The following is a 19,443-nucleotide window of genomic DNA, read 5'->3' on the forward strand; positions in this document are numbered from 1 at the left end:
AAGAGATTATATAACTACTGTACATATACAGACATTCGATCAATGGCCTTCCGTATGTTTATAGGGAAATTGTGAGAGTTTCTGAAAAAATTCTATTGGTGTAATCCCAGTGTATAAATGTAAGTAACCTTGGTAGAACAATGATCAAAACTTATTGCACAGTAGCCCTGACAAGGTACCTTGGTACTGCAATGGAGTAAAAGTGTGTATTAGTTCATATCATTGTGATACCATTGGTATGTAAAGAATTGTGGTACCATTCTACCAATTGCTAATACCCTAATGACCTTGAACTACCATTGTACTTTGTACATAACTGTTGCATAGCCATTTTAGTTTCACAACAGGACTGGCATTGGAGATCATTACTTCTATGCAAGCTGTTTTCAGTCATTGGACAAACCCTTGATATCAGCTACTGTGTATTACCATATCAGGACCACAGTGAAATGGTGTTCCAAATCCATTGTTCTGCTATTGTTTGCTCAAGGTTCTGAAAGAGTTTCTCAAGGGTAAAGCAGTGGTATTGTCATGATGTCAGTAATGGCTAGCTGGAATCAGAGAGCAGTTCAGGGGTGTTCTAGTTCCACATCTCGCACTGACAACTTCCCTCCAAGACTCTATTACCAACCTGCATTCCGTAACCTCCCTTCACCCCAGACACAGAGTGATCCAACTGGTCATCACACAGAGAGAGAGAGCGAGAGAGAACGAGAGAGAGAGCCCACCCTCCCACCCAACCTTCACTCCTTTATTTTTATTCTTCAAACCAACATACAAACATATTAAAGGAATACTTTTCCTAATATTTATTTTCTGAACTTATCTGAACTCTGTCTTATTGTGAAACCTCTGTATGATTATCTGCTATTGTTTCTGCTTTGATCCTTATTTGCCTTTCTTACCAACTATTCCAGCAATAAATTATTTCTATAAAAACATTTCAAGGTAGGTTGTGGGAAAGTGAGACGGGGAAGAATATCAGTATGAGACAGGCTGTACATCTATGGGCTTCAGTGTGCTAGGGCAATGCTAATATGCCTCCCCACCTCTTTTCAGCCTTGAGGAGTCCTTTCAGAAGCAATTTGGCTGGAAGCATTGCAAATAATGATCTATGCAGAAACTACAGTGGAGCATCCTACAGAACAAACATAGGATTTTTAACAGATACAAAATTAAATATCAGGAATAAGTAGAAGATATAAGTATTCCTGTAATGTGTTTGTGCACTTGGGAGACTGAAGATTATAACGACCTCCACAAGAACAAGGAGTGAAGGATTGGATGGCCTCTCTCCAACTCTGTCCAGCTTTTAACATGTATTGTTTGTTCTTGTTCATGGTTAGTTAATCTACAGTAAACGATTCATAAAATACTAAATAGGTATACAGTATATGTCATGCCATTATAGTCAATGTGTAACAGAACCATCATGAAGTTTTGTTTGTTTGTTTGTTTTTGTTTTTTTACTGCAAAATCAATGCCAACCTTTATGCTTAGCGGTACCTAACCATGTTTTGGAGAATAAAAAAGTGCTGTAAGTTGAGAAAGATCAGCAAAGTATGAAATAGGGAAATTATCAAGGGGTAAAATGTTGACAGAGCACAAAGTCAGCGGCTAAAGCCATTTGGAAACTAGTTCTTACCAGGTAATAAACATAAAAATGCCACTGAAAATAAAGTGTATTCATGCTAAGAGTATCCCACCTTATTTAAAAGTTTTTTTTAGAAGTTGTTCAATTTTTGTAAAAATCACGTGTTGTTATTATTCAAAGTTCTGATGTTGGATAGTTGTCTTCTGTTTATAAGAAGTTAGAAAAAAGGGCCTTATTTGCCAATTAGCATAAAGAATGTAAAAACAAAGGAGAGTTATTATAACGGTTTTAAAAACAACTTTCAACATTCAATTCCAAAACTTTCAAATACTTGCAGGGGAAAATATACTATGACTTTATTAATTTGTTTTAATCCAGTAGTTAAATGTTCTACAGCTGTGGGGCCACAAAACTACTGGCATGTCTCACTACTGAGTTCTTTCTCATTTTGTCGACATGTGTAAACACCAACTCTCTCTCTCTTCACACACAAAAACACATTCAGAGTCACAAATCCCTATCCACAAGCCCACAAGTCAATTAATGTGGTTAGCAGCCAAAAAGGCTGACAGATATTTTATTTGGCCAGATGGATTAACCCTAGAGGAGCCGGAGAGTAACTAATACTACTGATTTGTAAAAGTATTGATCACTGCCAGGTCCCTTTAACTTCACGGGCTGGTGAGGGACTCAGCTGAACAAACAGATGGTGTTAAATTGGCAACGTTTTTAGTTAAAAGTAACAGGTTTTTCCTTGCTGCTGGAGCCCATTTCCGTTTCAGTATGTAAGAGAAAAAGAACTTATTTTCACCTTGGGGGATTGCACCCATTGGGAATTGTTTTCAAAGAGAGGGATCTGTGCTAAAATCCAATAACCTTATTCAGACAGGGGCTGCATTTGAACTTGGGTCCCTCAGAGATAAACAGAATGAAACGCTATTTAGCAAAGGCCACACTGCCTCCCTCCCAGTAACTCAGCTCTAACCACTAAGCCACACTGCTTACCTCCCAGTTCCCTCGCTGTAACCACTATGTCATACTAACATCATCTTGGTTCTTCAGCACTGACAACTAGACTACACTGCCTCCCTACCAGGTAGCTTAACCACTAGACCACACTGCCTCCCTATCAGTTAGCTAAACCAATAGGCCACACTGTCTACCTCTCAGTCACTCAACTCTAACCACTTGGCCATACTTTCTCTCACACAGTTCCTCAGCTCTAACCACTAAGTCACCCAGCTTACCTAAGATTCTACCAACTATACTAGGTCCCACTGCCTTCTTCCTGTCTATAGCTGTAACTATTTGGCTACCCAACACGTGTAACAAAAAAAAAAATCAATAAATGTCCCCAAGGCCTATGACCTGTGTACCACAGCAAACTTCCAGTTGATGTATTCCAATTACTGACCTGTAGCGAGGAGGGTGAGGAAGGTCAGACTGGCCAGAGAGGTCTGGGGCTACAGGGCAGTGTAACAGGAACATGGTTATCTGATAATGAAGTGGTCACTATTGCCTTTCTGTCACTTAGTAATTAGAGGGGGAGATATGCAGCTGCTGACAGGGACAGGTGGAGAGACAGCAGCTGCAGAATAGTGAAGAGAAAGGTTAGTGACAAATCTATTAAACTGTTTCACTATAGAGTAATCAATATACAGAGGGAGACAGAAAAATAGTCACAGTACAATGCATTTACCTTAGTTTTTACCAAGTTTTACAAGGCACTCTACCATATTTGCTTGTGCTTGACCATGCTTTCATAATCTTTTTTGTATGGGCACCCAGAAGAAAATATTTCTATAGTTCATTATAAACCATGTATAAGAAACCGGTCCGTTATGGATTTGTCGATATTCCAGAACATCTTATCATATGTACAGATGGCATCCTGTACTTTGCAGTGCTCTTGCCCAAACTGCATAAGATGTGCATTTCTGTGTAAATGGGTGAACTCTTGCATGTCTGATTCATGTGTTATGCCAATGGCATTTCTGACATGTGTTCTGTAATATATGAAATCTGCATCTCCCTGTTGCAAGTCATTTTTTGTCACAAAGCTCAAGACCTCAGATCTGACCGGCTTTGATAGGGGATTGACGGGAGGTTGGCAGGTGGTTCTGTAAGTTAATGAGGAATAAGCTAAAAAAAAATGATGATGGTCACCATGTAAATATTTCCTGTGGTAGTTTCCTGGGTACTGTGACAAAGTATGATAAAGAGCAAATTAACCATAGTAAAGAACAGTTAATACATATAAACACGCTTAACAAAACATGCTTAACTGTAAATTAGTGTGCAGATGACCTATAACCTATATACCTATATGATTCTATGACAAGAAAGTCTGCAGTGTGTGGTCTGCACTCTGAGCCCCAGTCCAGGCTAGGCTGGGACAGTCCTCCTGGCTCCATTGCCATTCTCACAGCCAGGCGTGAGAAACTCTCCCAGCCGGGGGAAAGGGCTGGGAACATGGGGGACATTCTTCTGCCAGCACTGCCAAAGGGCTTCTTCCTGGGCTCTCGGAGAGTGAATGAAGGTCTGTCAGCAGGGCAGGTTGGTGTGTGGTTGAGACAGGCACACTGGTCATTCACAGTGAAGAGGAAAACATTTTAGATTTGCCTTGCTTTTTAGGGATGTTTGCAAAGGTGTTTTGGATTCTTTTGAGTTCTCCAATATTGAGGTTTGTTTGTCTAGTCTCTAACAAGCTTGAATGCCATGTGCCAAGGCTTTTCTTCATTACAGAATTTCTAGTGCCACTGTGGCCTTTTAACTCAGTTTATTTATACCATACTGTATTATAATATATTATACTATACTATGAAGCAAGTAGATACCAGCCCCACATGACATTCTAGAATGAGGAAATCCAAGACAAAGGAAGCATTCCACGAGCAGCACTGAATGTAGCTGAAATATACACTGCTAAATGGGGAAATTATTCAAACTCTATATTGGAGAACTCAACAGAATTCATAACAATTGAACAATTGAAGTAGTAACTGAAATGACAGCCACAAAGTCTCACATTGCAACAATTACTTTTAAACAATAAAATAAAAACTGCATGCACATACACACACACACACACACTGAGCAAAAATAGCCATCTCTGTACCTTTTGCAGGCATATTCCATCTTCAAGTAATTGAATGTTGAACATTCTGTCTTCAAGTCATTCAGCAGATAACTCTAGTCACTTGTGGCTCCATTTACGCATAGGTTCCCTTATAGCTGTTGAAAAGGAAAGCCTACAGAAGGAATCAAGCCCAACAATCACCTACACCCTCACTTCATTTCCCTGTCCGCTAAATAAGCCATTTGGTTAAGTGCAATTGACTTTTATCTCCAATCTGCTACAAGGCTGCTAGCGGCGATACAGGTTTCCTCCTTGGCCTCTCTCGCACTCCCTCCCTCTGTTTTCTCTGCCTCTTGTCATTTACACCACATTTCTATTGGCAGCTCAGCCCGCCCTGATCAATAGCCAGTACTGAGGAATGGCCTGGAGCCCTGCTCACAGCTGCTGGTCCTTGTATTGATCCTGTGTGTAACCCTGTGCTCCTCTGGTTGCGTGGCAGACAAACAAACAGACTGACAGACAGACAGGCAGACAAGGAACAAAAAATAGCACTGAACTTGAGCCCTAATTGGCAGACTGAGCTGAGGACAAACCATATAAATGAATACTATAGTATTCTAAAGTTGTGGCCAAATCACTGTGGTTCACTATTGTACACTACGTGTAATACTATAGGATTCTATAGTAAACTACTGTGTTTTTGCTACAGCTTTTGCGTGACTTTTTGTATAGGTATATTTTTGATACTCATGAAACCTTTCTAGAACAGCTTCCATCAAAACAGGCTTTTAATAACTCATGAGTTTGTGAATATGATCTAATATCTCATAAAGATATTATATATAATATTTGAAAAGAAATGCACTCAGACTGTATCAGCAATCTAAATCAAATTAATTTGTTGTGTATTTCAGAATTAGTAACTTTCTTACTGAGCTGAGCTTGAGGCAGAGGGAACCGCCCCCTTAATTGAGCTCACTGTGGGAGGCGTCGCCTGGGTTGCTAAGTCCTGCCCAGCCCTGTACCCATGCCAAGATGCCTGTGCTGTTTGTTTTTGTTTCAGTTTTAAGTGCTGCTCCCCAGAGCTCCTCATCAACCAGTTAATAAGCGCTCGGGGGAGCAATTAAACCCAGGCTTTAACTCTCTTCTAACCACAGAGGTAAAAATAATCATTAAAATGTTGCCAAATAAAAGGGTACCACTGGGACTGTGTGGAAATTACAGGCAGGACCTTAATCAGTCCTTTATTCACTAACTATTGAAGTAGAGTACTTCAGGCCCTCATATGAATGTGATATAACTGGTGCAAAAAATACTAGACATGTGACACGAAAAATACAAATAATCCATATTTAACTTATATGTATTTTGAAGCCCTTTTGTGCCCTTACCAGATAGTAAACCCCAGTAGAGATTTTCTTTTTCCAATATAAGACAATGGATTCCCTGTATATATGGCGGATATCTATTTGATTGACTAAGTATCTGAAATCCTTGGGTGCCAATAGTTATGTCCACCAGGCCCATTGTACGTTTGTATCGGGTATAAGATGCTGTTCCACATGTTGTGAATCTATGCAATGGTGATGTACTTTTTCCTGGCACTGGCACCTGATTGGCTATTGAATGCTGTATCTTTATGAACTGCCTATATTACATATATAGCTTACCTTGTTATTTCACTGCAGCTCTACTTTTTAACAGTTTGTTTTTGTTCTTGTTCTCCTAGGTTCTTTGTCTCTGGAAATAGATCTAGCATCCATGTGACCAGGAAAGGCAGGGACTTATATTACAATCCTAATGGCTCACCTGGAACTGTCTGCCATGGGAATCTTTGGAATTCTGGGAATATAACAAAAGACGCACTGGAATAGAAGTTCTAGGTGGTGACAGTGAGACACAGTTCAAAACCTTTTTTTATCTTTAAAAAAAGAAAAGATAAGACACAGCACTTTGGAAGCAATAGGTCAACCCTTTGTCTAGGCACACCTACCGTTGTGTCTCTAACCTGCTGAGCTCCAACCTTTCCATCGTCACTTCAAACAAGACACTTTAAAGGGAAGGACGAACAGAAGGCCCTTTCTGCTCAGAGGCCAGCTTCACAAGACCCCCATCAGGTAAGGAGGGCACTGCCTGTCTGTGATGTTCTTCCATAACCCCCTGCTAGACCCTCCTGTCAAAGGGTAACTCCTTCACAACCAAGCAATAAAACACAGCAGCACAAAGAAGTAATATTTATTCTCAATAGCCAAAATTTTCTGTAATTATCAATAGAGTAAAACAGAGTCCCCTTTCTCAAGCTGTGAATATTTTCTGAAGTGACTGTTGTCTTCTTGCTGCAATGCGGTATACTATTTTACCGGCACACCTGAAATTTGTCTTTTACATAGCTAGACAGCTTAAACGCAATGTTTCCTTCAACCCTGGATGATATATATGCCTCAACTATTAGAATTTTTTTTTTTCTCTAAGTCATTTTTATTAATTTCTTTAATATTAGTCACATTTTAATTAAACATTGGTACTTAGTTTTACTAAACTGACCTAGAATGTATTAAGCTATGGATATTGAAACTTAAGGTATCCCTTGCAACATTTTCGTTACAGATTGATGATGGGTCTGTGGTTTGCATTTGCCTTAAAAACTATAGAACACTATATCATGGTATAAGCATAGCAAAGTTCAGCAAAGCATACAAAAACCAGAAGTTACTTTGGTAAAGCACAGTAAATGCATAGCATTACCTGATGAAAAAGATGGGAAACTGCAAACTTACTAAGCAGAATTACCATGCTAAACCTTTACAATGATAGTTATTTGAGGTACAGGTCTGATATTTTACTGTTGAAGAGATTAGAAAGGAGTGTTTTGACTAGTGCTCATTATTAAATTATGGTGGTGGATAATGTCAGTGCAGGAGAGCTGAGAATAGAGAGGCTTGTGCTCATTATGTAGATGTAAGGAGGTGTCAGTGCTGGAGAGCTGAGAGTGGAGTGGTTTGTGATCATTATAAAAGGGCAGAAAGATTTTCTCTTTCTTCCATAAAATGAAGAAAACATGCTGTGTCTCTAGCTACAGAGCTGTTGTCCATTTGCTGGCCCCTAAATAAGACTTATATTCAAAGTAATTAGTGTTTATAAAATGAGTCACATACAAAGCATGTATGACAAAGAAGCAGGGTCTCTCCTCTGCACTCCCTGGCCTTGTATGTCTTTTGTTTGAAAAGTTCATAGTAATTTTGTGGAAAATTAGGTCACTGTAAATTACAAGGATACAGCAGGGAACCATCGTTTGCAAAAAATAGCCATTATATTTTCTCTGTGTGTGTGTGTGTGTGTGTGTGTGTGTGTGTGTGTGTGTGTGTGTGTGTGTGTGTGTGTGTATGTATATATATATATATATATATATATATATATATATATATGTGTGCGTGCGTCCGTGTCTGTGTGTGTGTGTGAGTGTGAGTTTGTGTGTGTGTGTGTGCATGCGTGTGCGTGTGCATGTGTGTGTGCGTGCGTGCATGCATGCGTGTTTTAAGGGTTGTATGTTAAAAGAAAGCACTTCATAAATTTTTATGAAACAATATCCATCTTTACGGAACTTATTAAGGATTGTGAGTTTAATTCTAAAAAGCACATTACAGACCTTAAGGGTCCAATGTTTTTGAAAGGGACAAAGACAATGTCAGAGAAATCAACATAACTACTGAAAATGCCCTGGAACAATGACAGAACATATCATAAATGACTGTATTACACTAAGGAACCACAACTAGCAATGGATCCACAGTACCACTGATTGGTACCATTGTACTTACCATATAGTGTGATTCGATTCATATCAATGGGATAGCATTTGTATGTCAAAATATGAAAAAAGTTCATTGTGCTACCATTGCCTCTTCGTACAGTCATTGAACATAATTTGGTAAGTGATGTGCTGCGATGATCAGTCCAATCAAACAATACAATGAAAGCAAGTACTTTGGGTCAAGATGAATAGGGCTTGTGAGAGTCTGGCAGTTACAATTAAAGCATTTAAAATAGCATTAAACTTACAGAGTGGTATATACGAAATGGCTCTTTTATACAGAGCTACACTTGAACCAGTTGTGTAATTATTCACACCCTGGCTTTGTCACCTGTTTTTTCGTAGCTAATAAAGAATAGTATGTATTGATAGCTTCTTTCAACTTTTTAGGTACCCCACTCCATTACAAGTTCAGAAGAATCTAGGTAGATACATTGAAAACAAGACAATGATAGAAAAAGCCAACAACTGGTTACTGAAAAGGAGTGTAATGCTTCTGAAACTTTCAGTTCTTGTGAAATGACCCACTTTTCCTATTGTTGTGTTTCTAATCTTGTGTTTTTATTGTTTCTGTTTCTTGGTTTAACATCTCTCGGAAAGTGCAGGGTTAAAATAGCCCTCACCAACAACCAACAACATGCTTGTCTTTCATAATGGAAAAAGGGAGACCTGTGAGGCAGTGGTGATACACCATATTAACTTAGATAAACTGTACTGGAATTATTTTGTTAAGTTTGTGTCTTATAACGCTGTTGGGGTTTAAGGAGTACTGTGGAGTTACAGACAGGGTGCTGCTGAGCTGAGGGACTCCCCCAGCTCTGGGAAGTTCTATAGGGCAGTGTCCATGGGTCTGTAGTGTGGCAAAGCCCAGAGCACTCCAGAGTACAGCCAGCCAAAGGGTTGCTTACTTGAGGGGTGGGGTGGGGATGAGGGGGGGTACACAATACACTGGCAGGCGTTGAAACTGCCCCCTGTGGTGTTAACGTAGTGCAAAAGTAAACACCTCCCCATGCTAATTACCCTAACGAGCTCACACCTAGCTGGGTAATGGACTCACTAATAGCTTCTTTTATAGGACTGTGGGCCCCCAGGGACAAACTTCACACTATTCAAACAGTCCAGCCTGCTCAAGGTACAGGGGGCGGAGGGTTGGGGGGGTAGCCTGCTCTCTTCTTCACATTCAGGATCTTGGATTCAGGCTTGAATGATAGAGGGAGCAGGTCCAGGTTACTCTTAAACAAACACACGTCCTCAGATTAGACACTGAGTTTTAGCTAATTGATCTAAACAGAGGTGGTGGCTTAGTTGTGAAAATCTAGCTGGATGGATGAGTCTCTTTAGTGTGTTCCTGGGGTGGCTGTGTACACTGACCTTGTCCAGGTCGCTTTGACCTCTCCCCTTGTGCCTTAGAAGTTATCCTGTTCTTTGCTGTGCCAACAAGTCGTTTCATGTGAAGGTTTTAAATTACTTTCTGTTCAGAAGACGTGGAACTCAGCATTTTTGCAACGGGGTCTCTACAGGCATTCCAGATATATTCTTTCCTTTACCTTTATTGTCCAATTCCAGTTCTGAGTTGCTCCAATATTAAGAGTAGGGCTGGATTTTCAACAGTGGACAAATTGCCCATGTGATACACTTACTATGGACGGGGCCTTTTGTCTATGATTTGCCCATATGGAAAAACACAGGCAGTAATTATTTTTTATAAAGGTATTGTTTTGAGCCTTCTTGGAGAATCCATGTTGTTTGGTTATTATCTGTTTCTTTACAATACAGCAAGTGAGGCCTACAGAGTTGAAGGTCATATTGTCTAATGCAGTTTTAATGATTTATCATGATATTTGGAGCTAATGGATGAATTATTCAGACAGTTGTACTTTCAAAATCCACAGTGTCAAGTGCATAAAAAACAAAGAAGCTGTAGCCATTTTTAATACTAACACATCTGAAATGTATCTGGTAAATAGATGGGCAGATTAATCCGTTGACACACATTAGTTCAATAAGCTCAATGTGTCGTTTTTTTCTTGCATATTGTATTTAATTGCTTACTTTATTTAAATGCTTCAGATGTATTATTTTTTAGTAATTGAAAATAAAATGCTTAGCTTTACTAGAAAAATATATAACTAGAAAATATAAAACTAAAACAATTAAAACATAGTGGTCTGAAAATATCGTGTTTCGAGGACAAATGTAAAAGTAAATCACTATTTTATCATATCATCACGCCCAAACTAAAAGATAAGAAAGCGTGATATTAAAATATATCATTACAGTTTCCTAATTCATTACGATATTTGTTTCACAAACCTACATTTTTTCCACACCTATAGAAAATAATGTATATTACATTAGGGACAAGTAGAGCAAAAACATTAGAATGAACAGGTTATATAGGCGTCGGTTACAGCGCCCTCTATAACCCGTGACAGTGGACTTGGAATAGGGTTGCCCATAAAAAACATTACTTTTTTTTTCGATCAGTTATCACCTGTTTCTATATTCCTGTCGAATCAAAGTTGGTGTCGTATTTATTATGGTAAGTAGGCTAGCAAATTATGCCCCCCACGTCTGAAAATATATGAATCACACAAAATCACATTTGAGTAATCATTTGTCATATGCGAGACAGAAGCTATAGGTTAAGAGACATACATCCCATTTTCTATCTAATTTATGCTGCGTATGCAATTGTATATAATCCCATGTAATGTACACGTTTGGAACTTCACCATAAGCACAGCACAGCAAAAAAGAGTTATTTGATATGTCTAATGTGCGGGCATCTTTGCATTGGCTACCGATTAGTTTTAGAAGAGATTTTAAGGTGTTGCTGCTAAATTATAAGGATTTAAATGGTCTTGCACCTCCATACCTTAAAGATCTCGTGGAACCCTATGTCCCCAATCGCCCTATTTGATCACTGGATGCTGGCCTACTGTCTGTAGCTATTATTCAGAAAGAAAAAAGAAACTTCAGGTGGTAGATCTTTCAGTTATACGGCATCTAAATTATGGAACAACCTGCCCTTCACAATTAGAGCAGCCCCTTCAGTCAATGTCTTCAAGTCTAGACTAAAAACCCATTTCTATAGCCTGGCATTTTCATTCAGATGAGCTGATACCCTCTTGTCCCTATATTGTTCCCACTGCTTATTATTTATTTTATTTTATTATTATTTTTATATTACAGCATATATATTCAGTTTTGTTTTTATTCTGTTCTTTTTTAAAATGCGCATTGCTGATCAGTAATATGTATTGTTTTTGCCTTTGTGTCGACCTGTTGCAAAAGGCGCTACATAAAAAATAAAATTGAATTACATTGAATTGAATATATCCTCTCTCTTCAAGCGGTTCTCTGTAATTCCTTGTTCACAAACCAAAACCCACTCATCTTCCGATGCCCCCTGTCTCTGTAATTGTCCCAGCCTTTTTCTTAAATACACAGCATAAATTACAGCAACAATATTTCTCAAAGCAATGATGCTTCTCGTGTCGTATTTAAACGCCAGCTAAATCGATGTCGGTGGAATAAAATATGACCGGATAGTGTGAGCAACGTTAAAGAAACCCAGCTTAATTCTGCTCCCGACGTCGTACTAGACTGATACACATTGTACTGGGCTATAGAAACCAGCCCATTTCAATCAACAACAGTCCGAAACAGTTTCATGTGTTCTACTTGAACTTTGTACTTACAATTAATAAGGGTTTCATTTTGGGCTGTGTTCTTTGTAAATAGATTGTGTGGGATAATTCGTCTGCAATATGAAATGTGAGCGAAACGATTTGAAAACACAGGGTTTAGTTAACCCCCACTGTCCGCAGGAGATGGACTCTTTTCAGTGCACATTTGCCCTGTTAGCTGCGGGTGCTGCGGGATCGGAGACGCCCCACTGCGCAGGTGACTCGCAGTCCGCCGCGTCAGACAACATTAATTCATGTGCCTTCTATTTTTCAGTCAGTCCGCATGGGTAAAACCCTATATCCTCTCGTGCATTATTTATACCATATTCATAAATATTAAGGATTATGTTGTAGATAGACAGATACATACAAAGAAGCACGCAGTACACTACGATGTTTATAAATAACTAATGCATAAAGCACCAATTACACTTGTATTAATTTCAGTTAGTTCACCATTCCCTGATTGAACCCTAAATAGGGTATATAGCTTATAGAGTATGAAGATTAACCAGTTACATTAGTTACAACAATTTAATTACATTATAAACCATTTTCCAGTGGTTGCACTGATTAGTACATTATTCGTTTTTAATTTATGAATATGTATATATCTTATAAAGGAAATCCATTAGTTGTATAATATATATATATATTGTATCTATATATATATATATATATATAGATATCTATATATATTATATATAGACTATATATGTATATAGTATATATCCAGGTAGGTAAGGTTCAGTAGAGGTTGTATAAGACTTCAAAACATATTTATGAATAATTATATATATATATATATAGATATATTATATATATATTATATATATATATTATATAGATCATATATATATGTGTGTGTGTGTGTGTGTGTGTGTGTGTGTGTGTTTTAGACTATATTTTTGCAGGCCATGTGTGGTCCATAAGGAATCTAGTTGATTTTGGATTAGTGTGGGTTTGCAGGCAGACACAGAGACCAGACTGGGTTTGCTAGTGTGGGGTTGGTCGGTTTATTGACATCAACGCTGTGTGACATATGATCGGGAAAAAAATATTTTTGCTGCGTGTATTGAGAAAAATAACACATATACTGTCTATACAGTCTTTTTTTTTACTGTAAAACGTAGCATTATTTATTTATTTATTATACTTTTTTTGGCTGTTTAATTTACATTTCAATAGCACAGGATATACTGTATCGTAAAAATTATAGGTCTATGGTATTCCATTACCTTCAGCTTGTTCTGTGAGTGTCTTCGTGTGTATGTGTACAGATAAGCCCTTTTAAGTATGATCGTGTTATATAATTCTAAATCAATTTGTATAATTATTTATAAAGCAGTAGTGTGTGGCATTATAAAAGCAGGTCTGATCGTAACATGTAAAGGGGTTGTAGTTTACAATTTCTTCGAAAAGCTTTTGAATTTCAAATAAAATTGGTTTTAGCATTTGAAAACCTACATTCAAATAGAAATGCTACTCTATAGAACTGTAAGGTACTTTCTGTCAACATAAGAAATAATTTTAACTCAACGCACAAAAACAGGCTACATTAAGTAGCCTATACACAAACGCTTATTTGTAGTATTATTTTTAATAAGTTTTATTATTTTATTCTTTTGCAATAACAATGGCGTTCTCTATGCAGATTTAAAAAAACAAAAAAAAAACAAACACATATGTTTAGCATTTCCGCCAAAATTAAACATAAAAGGTGAAAAGCTATAGAATATTCTTCTAGGGGTGAGATTTAAGAGGACTAGCACAGCTGTAGATTCACATCTGTTCCTAACATTAAGGGTTAGTATTCAAATGTTTAATAAATCAAATTCACAGACAGTAAAAATCCGTTTTCACCATTCTGTTCGTTTTTTTAATGGCTTCTTTTGGTAAACATTTACTTTCAATTCATAGTTTAAATATCCACAAGGCGATTTTTTTTTTAAATAATGTATTTCGTTTTGTTGTTTTCAAATATATGCTCATAAAACGGATTTAATTAAGGTACATCTGATCAAAGTTCGATAAAATAGACAAATCTTATTGAGAAAGGGCTGATTTTTTTTTTTAAACATGCCTTTATTACAACACCTGGTTTAACTTTTCCAACGGCTGCTCTTGAAGTCTGAACATTTTATTATCATCGTCTGATTTAACGTTTAGCTAAAACTAAGCTGAACTTCAAAATTATGTATTTATATAGTTATTTGCTCTTTTTTCTTTTTATTTGCTGTTGGTTAAAAGCAATTTATCTATGAAGGATAGAATTACAATTCATCCGGGATTATTGAATTGCATTGCATTTACAGGAAAGGACTGCTAATCAAAACTATAAATATATAGATGGATTTTTTTTTTTTAATGATGACTTGAAATCAGCGAATCCATATGACCAGTTTAATTTCAAAACGATACCTTAACAGTTCTCAAAAACAAATTATGATTTTTATCTTTAATTTATATTACAAATTAACAAACACAAATATATTCTAGCAATTGCATTTAAATTAAATATAAATAGGAATCAATATCTCGGTATAATATGTAATTTTGTAATATTTTTAGTGTGGGTGTTTATACAAACAATGTTCCTATTATTATTATTATTATTATTTATTATTATTATTATTATTATTATTATTATTAGTTGTTGTTCAACAACAAAACAGAAAGTTTGTCTTAGCAAAACTAAATTGATCAATAAGTTATTCTATGGTGGCTACCCTGACTGACGGGATTTTCCAACAAAAAAGCGCTTGTTTTCGCGAAGAGATGTAGTTCATACTTATTATTCCTATATTTAATAGTGCAATAATAAATACGTATTATGATTATAAATATTATTTATGATTATAATTACAATGCGTATAAACCATGACTGTTAAAATTTTGATGACGTATATTATATACACGTCGTAGTGTACATACATGTACTATGTATCTATCTAAGATAGATAGATAGATAGATAGATAGATAGATAGATAGATAGATAGATAGATAGATAGATAGATAGATAGATAGATAGATATGATACATAGATAGATATATTGTAAATTATGTAATGTATAACTTTAAACACCACCACCACTACCACCACCACCACTACTACTACTACTACTTACTATAATAATAATAATAATAATAATAATAATAATAATAATAATAATAATAATAATAATAATAATAATAACATGCACGTATTTCTGTCTAGAAAGGATCCCATTAGATTTACATAAATTATTTTATTGGAAATGTCTTTCTTTAAATGGGTCTTTTTTCATGGTAATAATAAGAGGCACGACTTTGACAGAAATTGGGAGATCTTCATCAGAAGCTAAATGTGAGTCGGAGTTTTACAACATCAATTCAGATTAATTTTAATGTTATTGCAAAATATATAGATACTGTTTAACAGGGTTCACATCAGAAAAGCATCATTTAGAAGAAAAAAAAAAACCCCGTCAGCACACGAGATGATCAGATTAAATATTTATTATGTTCACTGGCTAAGCAAACACAAAGCGAGTCCAGATACAGGATGCGGGGGTTAATAGTTCAGTATAAAATAGCCTCTACATCTAGATCATCATTCAATGCTGATCCATTTATAATAACTGGTTTTTGCAGGTATAAAAAGACAAAAAGATACTACCATACTTAATCACACTGTAGGCTAGCACCCTTACCTGGAATATAGTCAAATAAATATATTATAATGGCATACTAAACTTGTATATATTTATTTATTTTCAATGCACAATGTTTAATATTAGACATGGGTAGCAAAAGCAGATTTATTTTAATGCAGTGCATATTTGCATGCATATACATTTGTTAGATTTCAAATGTAAATATTGATATACTCATCTTTGAAAATACATTTTCCTTTTAGCAATTTTTTAAGCAATGATTTTTAATAATACTTTGAACGTTTTGGTTATGTTACCAGATTAACGTTGCATTTTGTGAAATAGAAACTACATTGCACATGCATTTACCGTCCGCCTATGTATCAGTTTAAACGTAAAGCTGGATAATATAATTTTTCCTGGCATAAAGCTAAAGATTTTACGGAAATACTGACTGTTATATTTTCCTTTAGAAAGCATGCGCTCTATTAATTTTGCACACACGTTTACCTGCAGGCCTGTTAAGCATTGTCTCGTGTAGTCAATTTCTATACAATGATATGTTTATGGATTCTCATCACCTTATTGCGTAGCAACAGGGATACCTTTGAATTCCTAAATCACAGTGTTAAAATTCCATCCCTCGATTTGCATAAATGCAAATCAACCACCGCTTGCCCAGACTTCTGTAGTGGCATGTAAAACAAATGCCGCACACAGATGAGTTGTGGATGCTGGGCTTGGACAGCGGGCGAGTGTTAAACGAAGGCAGGTTTAAATGTTATTTTCTTGATCCCTTTGGCCAAAGTGAACATAAGAGGGCGCTGCCATTGCACCTGGTGGCTACATGGATGCAATCTATTCTGTCCCACCATCTTCAACCACGCAGCCGGACAATAGCAGTGCTACGTCATCGAACTGCAATTAGCCAGATGCACAGACACACCCAGTAGTTCCGTTTAGCAATTCAGATACTTCATTTACCTGAGGTGGATAGATATCGGCCTATTGTGAATTGCACAAAAAAATATGCACGCCAACAACGAAAAACTACCACTTGCTCGTCTAAATTAGATAGATAGATAGAAAGATAGATAGACAGATAATGTGAGTATAAACTATGCCTTTGTTCTAGCCACATTATGTGGTAGATTTTGTTTTCCCAAGAGATGGGAAGTCAGTATGCGTGCCTCGTTTAAGTAGCAAATATTAATACAAAATATCCCTAAATCCTTAACATTATAATAATCGTAATCGTTTTACTGAGTTGCGGGACAGGAGCCGTCTGGTTCTTTCATCTGACAATTCTTTCACTCAGCACTCATTTCCGCGCAATGCATGTATTTGTGTATTACTATCGCTTTATTGGTAATGTTCTGGGATGGCACGTGCGGTACAGGCACCGCAGATTAAAAAAAAAAAAAAACACACACACACACACAGGCCAAATAATAAAAGCGGACCCATTTCCTCGAGTCTCCTGCTTCCTTCGAGTTTGACAATTAACTCGATATTGTTATTAAAGCAAGTAGCGGATTGTATTCCTCCGGAAATTGAAAAGGACACGCGGACAGAAAGGGTGCACATACACCAACTTGGACAATAAGCATCAAGGCCAATAATTCATCAGCCTTTAATTAGTCTTATGCAAACCAAAATCTTCTAAAGATGTAAACGTTTCCAGACTACAACAGCATACTACTACATTATTATTGTATTTCTTTTCTTGAGGAACACTTTCAGAATTGTTCTACACTCACCTATCCGCAACGTTAAACTCAAACCCCTTTACGTCATGGCTAGTTTCTATGGATAAACTGTTTGCCGCCACTCTGTTTCATTTAAGCTGTATAGGGTAGATACATTTTTGTCATTTTAAGTGTGAATCTCCTATAGAGGTCACCACACAGTTTTGTGTCAAATGTCTGATTAGAATGACATCGTTTCTGTATAACAAAAACTGTACCTGCCTTTTCGTTACCAAAACAACAGCGTTTTAGAATTGCTGGGAGATATAAATAAATAAATAAATAAATAAATAAATACATAAATAAGAAGACCATTTATACTTCTATGCTAAATAAGCTAACGGTAAGATGTGCGTGTTTTATATGTGTTTTCATTTTTCTGCAGAGTGTAGACATAACTTCGTGTACCTCTGTAAAAAAAAAAGCAGTTGCTTTATATCGATTAATGTTAGCATAAACCTGCTATTTGCGTTGCGGGTTTAATACAGGTACATGTGAATTGTAAACGTATATGCTATTGTTGAGTGTCGCATTTTTAATTTTTTTTAATTTTCGTTTTTTCAAATGATTATTGAGATCGGTGCTGCTTTATCACTTTTAAATATGTAATGATTTCCTTTATTTCGTGCCAGTTTGGGTATTCTAGAAGCAAAGGCAGAATTGAGCAGGCTCTCTACCGGACCGTCTCTCTCTCTCTCTCTCTCTCTCTCTCTCTCTCTCTCTCTCTCTCTCTCTCTCTCTCTCTCTCTCTCTCTCTCTCTCTCTCTCTCTCTCTCTCTCTCTCTCTCTCTCTCTCCCCACGCGCCCCAATCACGCAGTCTCTTTATGATCTCAGTGCCCCTCTCACTCCACTTGCACTCTATTTTCTAACCATTCATTTTTACAATCTCCTCTTCCCAGGAGATCAGACACATCGCGAATCCTGGCGATCCTCTCTGTCTGCTTTTCACAGCTCACTACAATATGATCTCTGTCTCAAGCACAAATATTAGACACTATGACTGTATACACGTGAGTGTGTACCTGCACACGCACATTAATGCATATCTATAGATAGCATGCATACGATACATGTGGTACATACATACACACATACATACACACACTGCTGCACCCCGTATACATGCATACATACAACATTCAATATTCTCCTTTGACAGCATTTGAAACACCACTAATGCCTAACTGCTGTAATGTTATTATTATTATTATTATTATTATTATTATTATTATTATTATTATTATTATTATTATTATTATTATTAACAAATATACAAATATACATATACGGTAAAGATTTATACACGATAACGCTTTATTTATCAAACCTTGTTTCCTTTCTCATGCGTTGGGTTGTGTGGTATAGGCTATAATCTAAACCAGATTTTAAATAAATAAATATCTAATCTAAGTGCTTATATGGAATAGACTGAAAATTTTGCTTAGTAAACAACCATTCTTCTAAAACATGTCTTAAAATGAACACAGGAATGTGTTTTCTTATGGAAGACACACACTGTTTTACATATAACACAAACTGAGTTTGGCCTTGATCATACATGTAACACCAACTGTGTTTTTGTTTCCTTATTCAAACACTATTGATTTGAACTTATTCTCGTGTTGAGTTGTTCATGCATTTGGATATATAACGCAATGCCCATTGAAGGTATTAAACACATTTAGATGGACTGTATACTATAAAACAGATATTTAATCAGTCGACACTTTTGTACAACTCTGGATATATTTATATGATTCCGTTACATTATACATCAAACAATTCCCTCACTGTATACTGTAGATTTGATATCAGTTCTATATAACAATAACCTGATATATATATATATATATATATATATATATATATATATATATATATA

General features: G+C 36.4%; 1 long non-coding RNA gene across 1 annotated transcript in view; it reads right to left on the bottom strand.

The window, feature by feature from the left end:
• Nucleotides 1–847: 847 nt before the first annotated feature.
• Nucleotides 848–19,443, bottom strand: part of LOC121296455 — a 22,422-nt gene continuing 3,826 nt past the window's right edge. Inside the window, exons 2-3 of the long non-coding RNA XR_005947065.1 lie at nt 4,713–4,828; nt 848–4,176 (exon numbers count right to left, since the gene is read on the bottom strand). This is a non-coding gene — a long non-coding RNA (uncharacterized LOC121296455). The remainder of the gene's footprint in view (nt 4,177–4,712; nt 4,829–19,443) is intronic.

Source organism: Polyodon spathula, chromosome 21 (assembly GCF_017654505.1).
Source record: "Polyodon spathula isolate WHYD16114869_AA chromosome 21, ASM1765450v1, whole genome shotgun sequence".
NCBI classification, from domain to species: Eukaryota; Metazoa; Chordata; class Actinopteri; order Acipenseriformes; family Polyodontidae; genus Polyodon; species Polyodon spathula.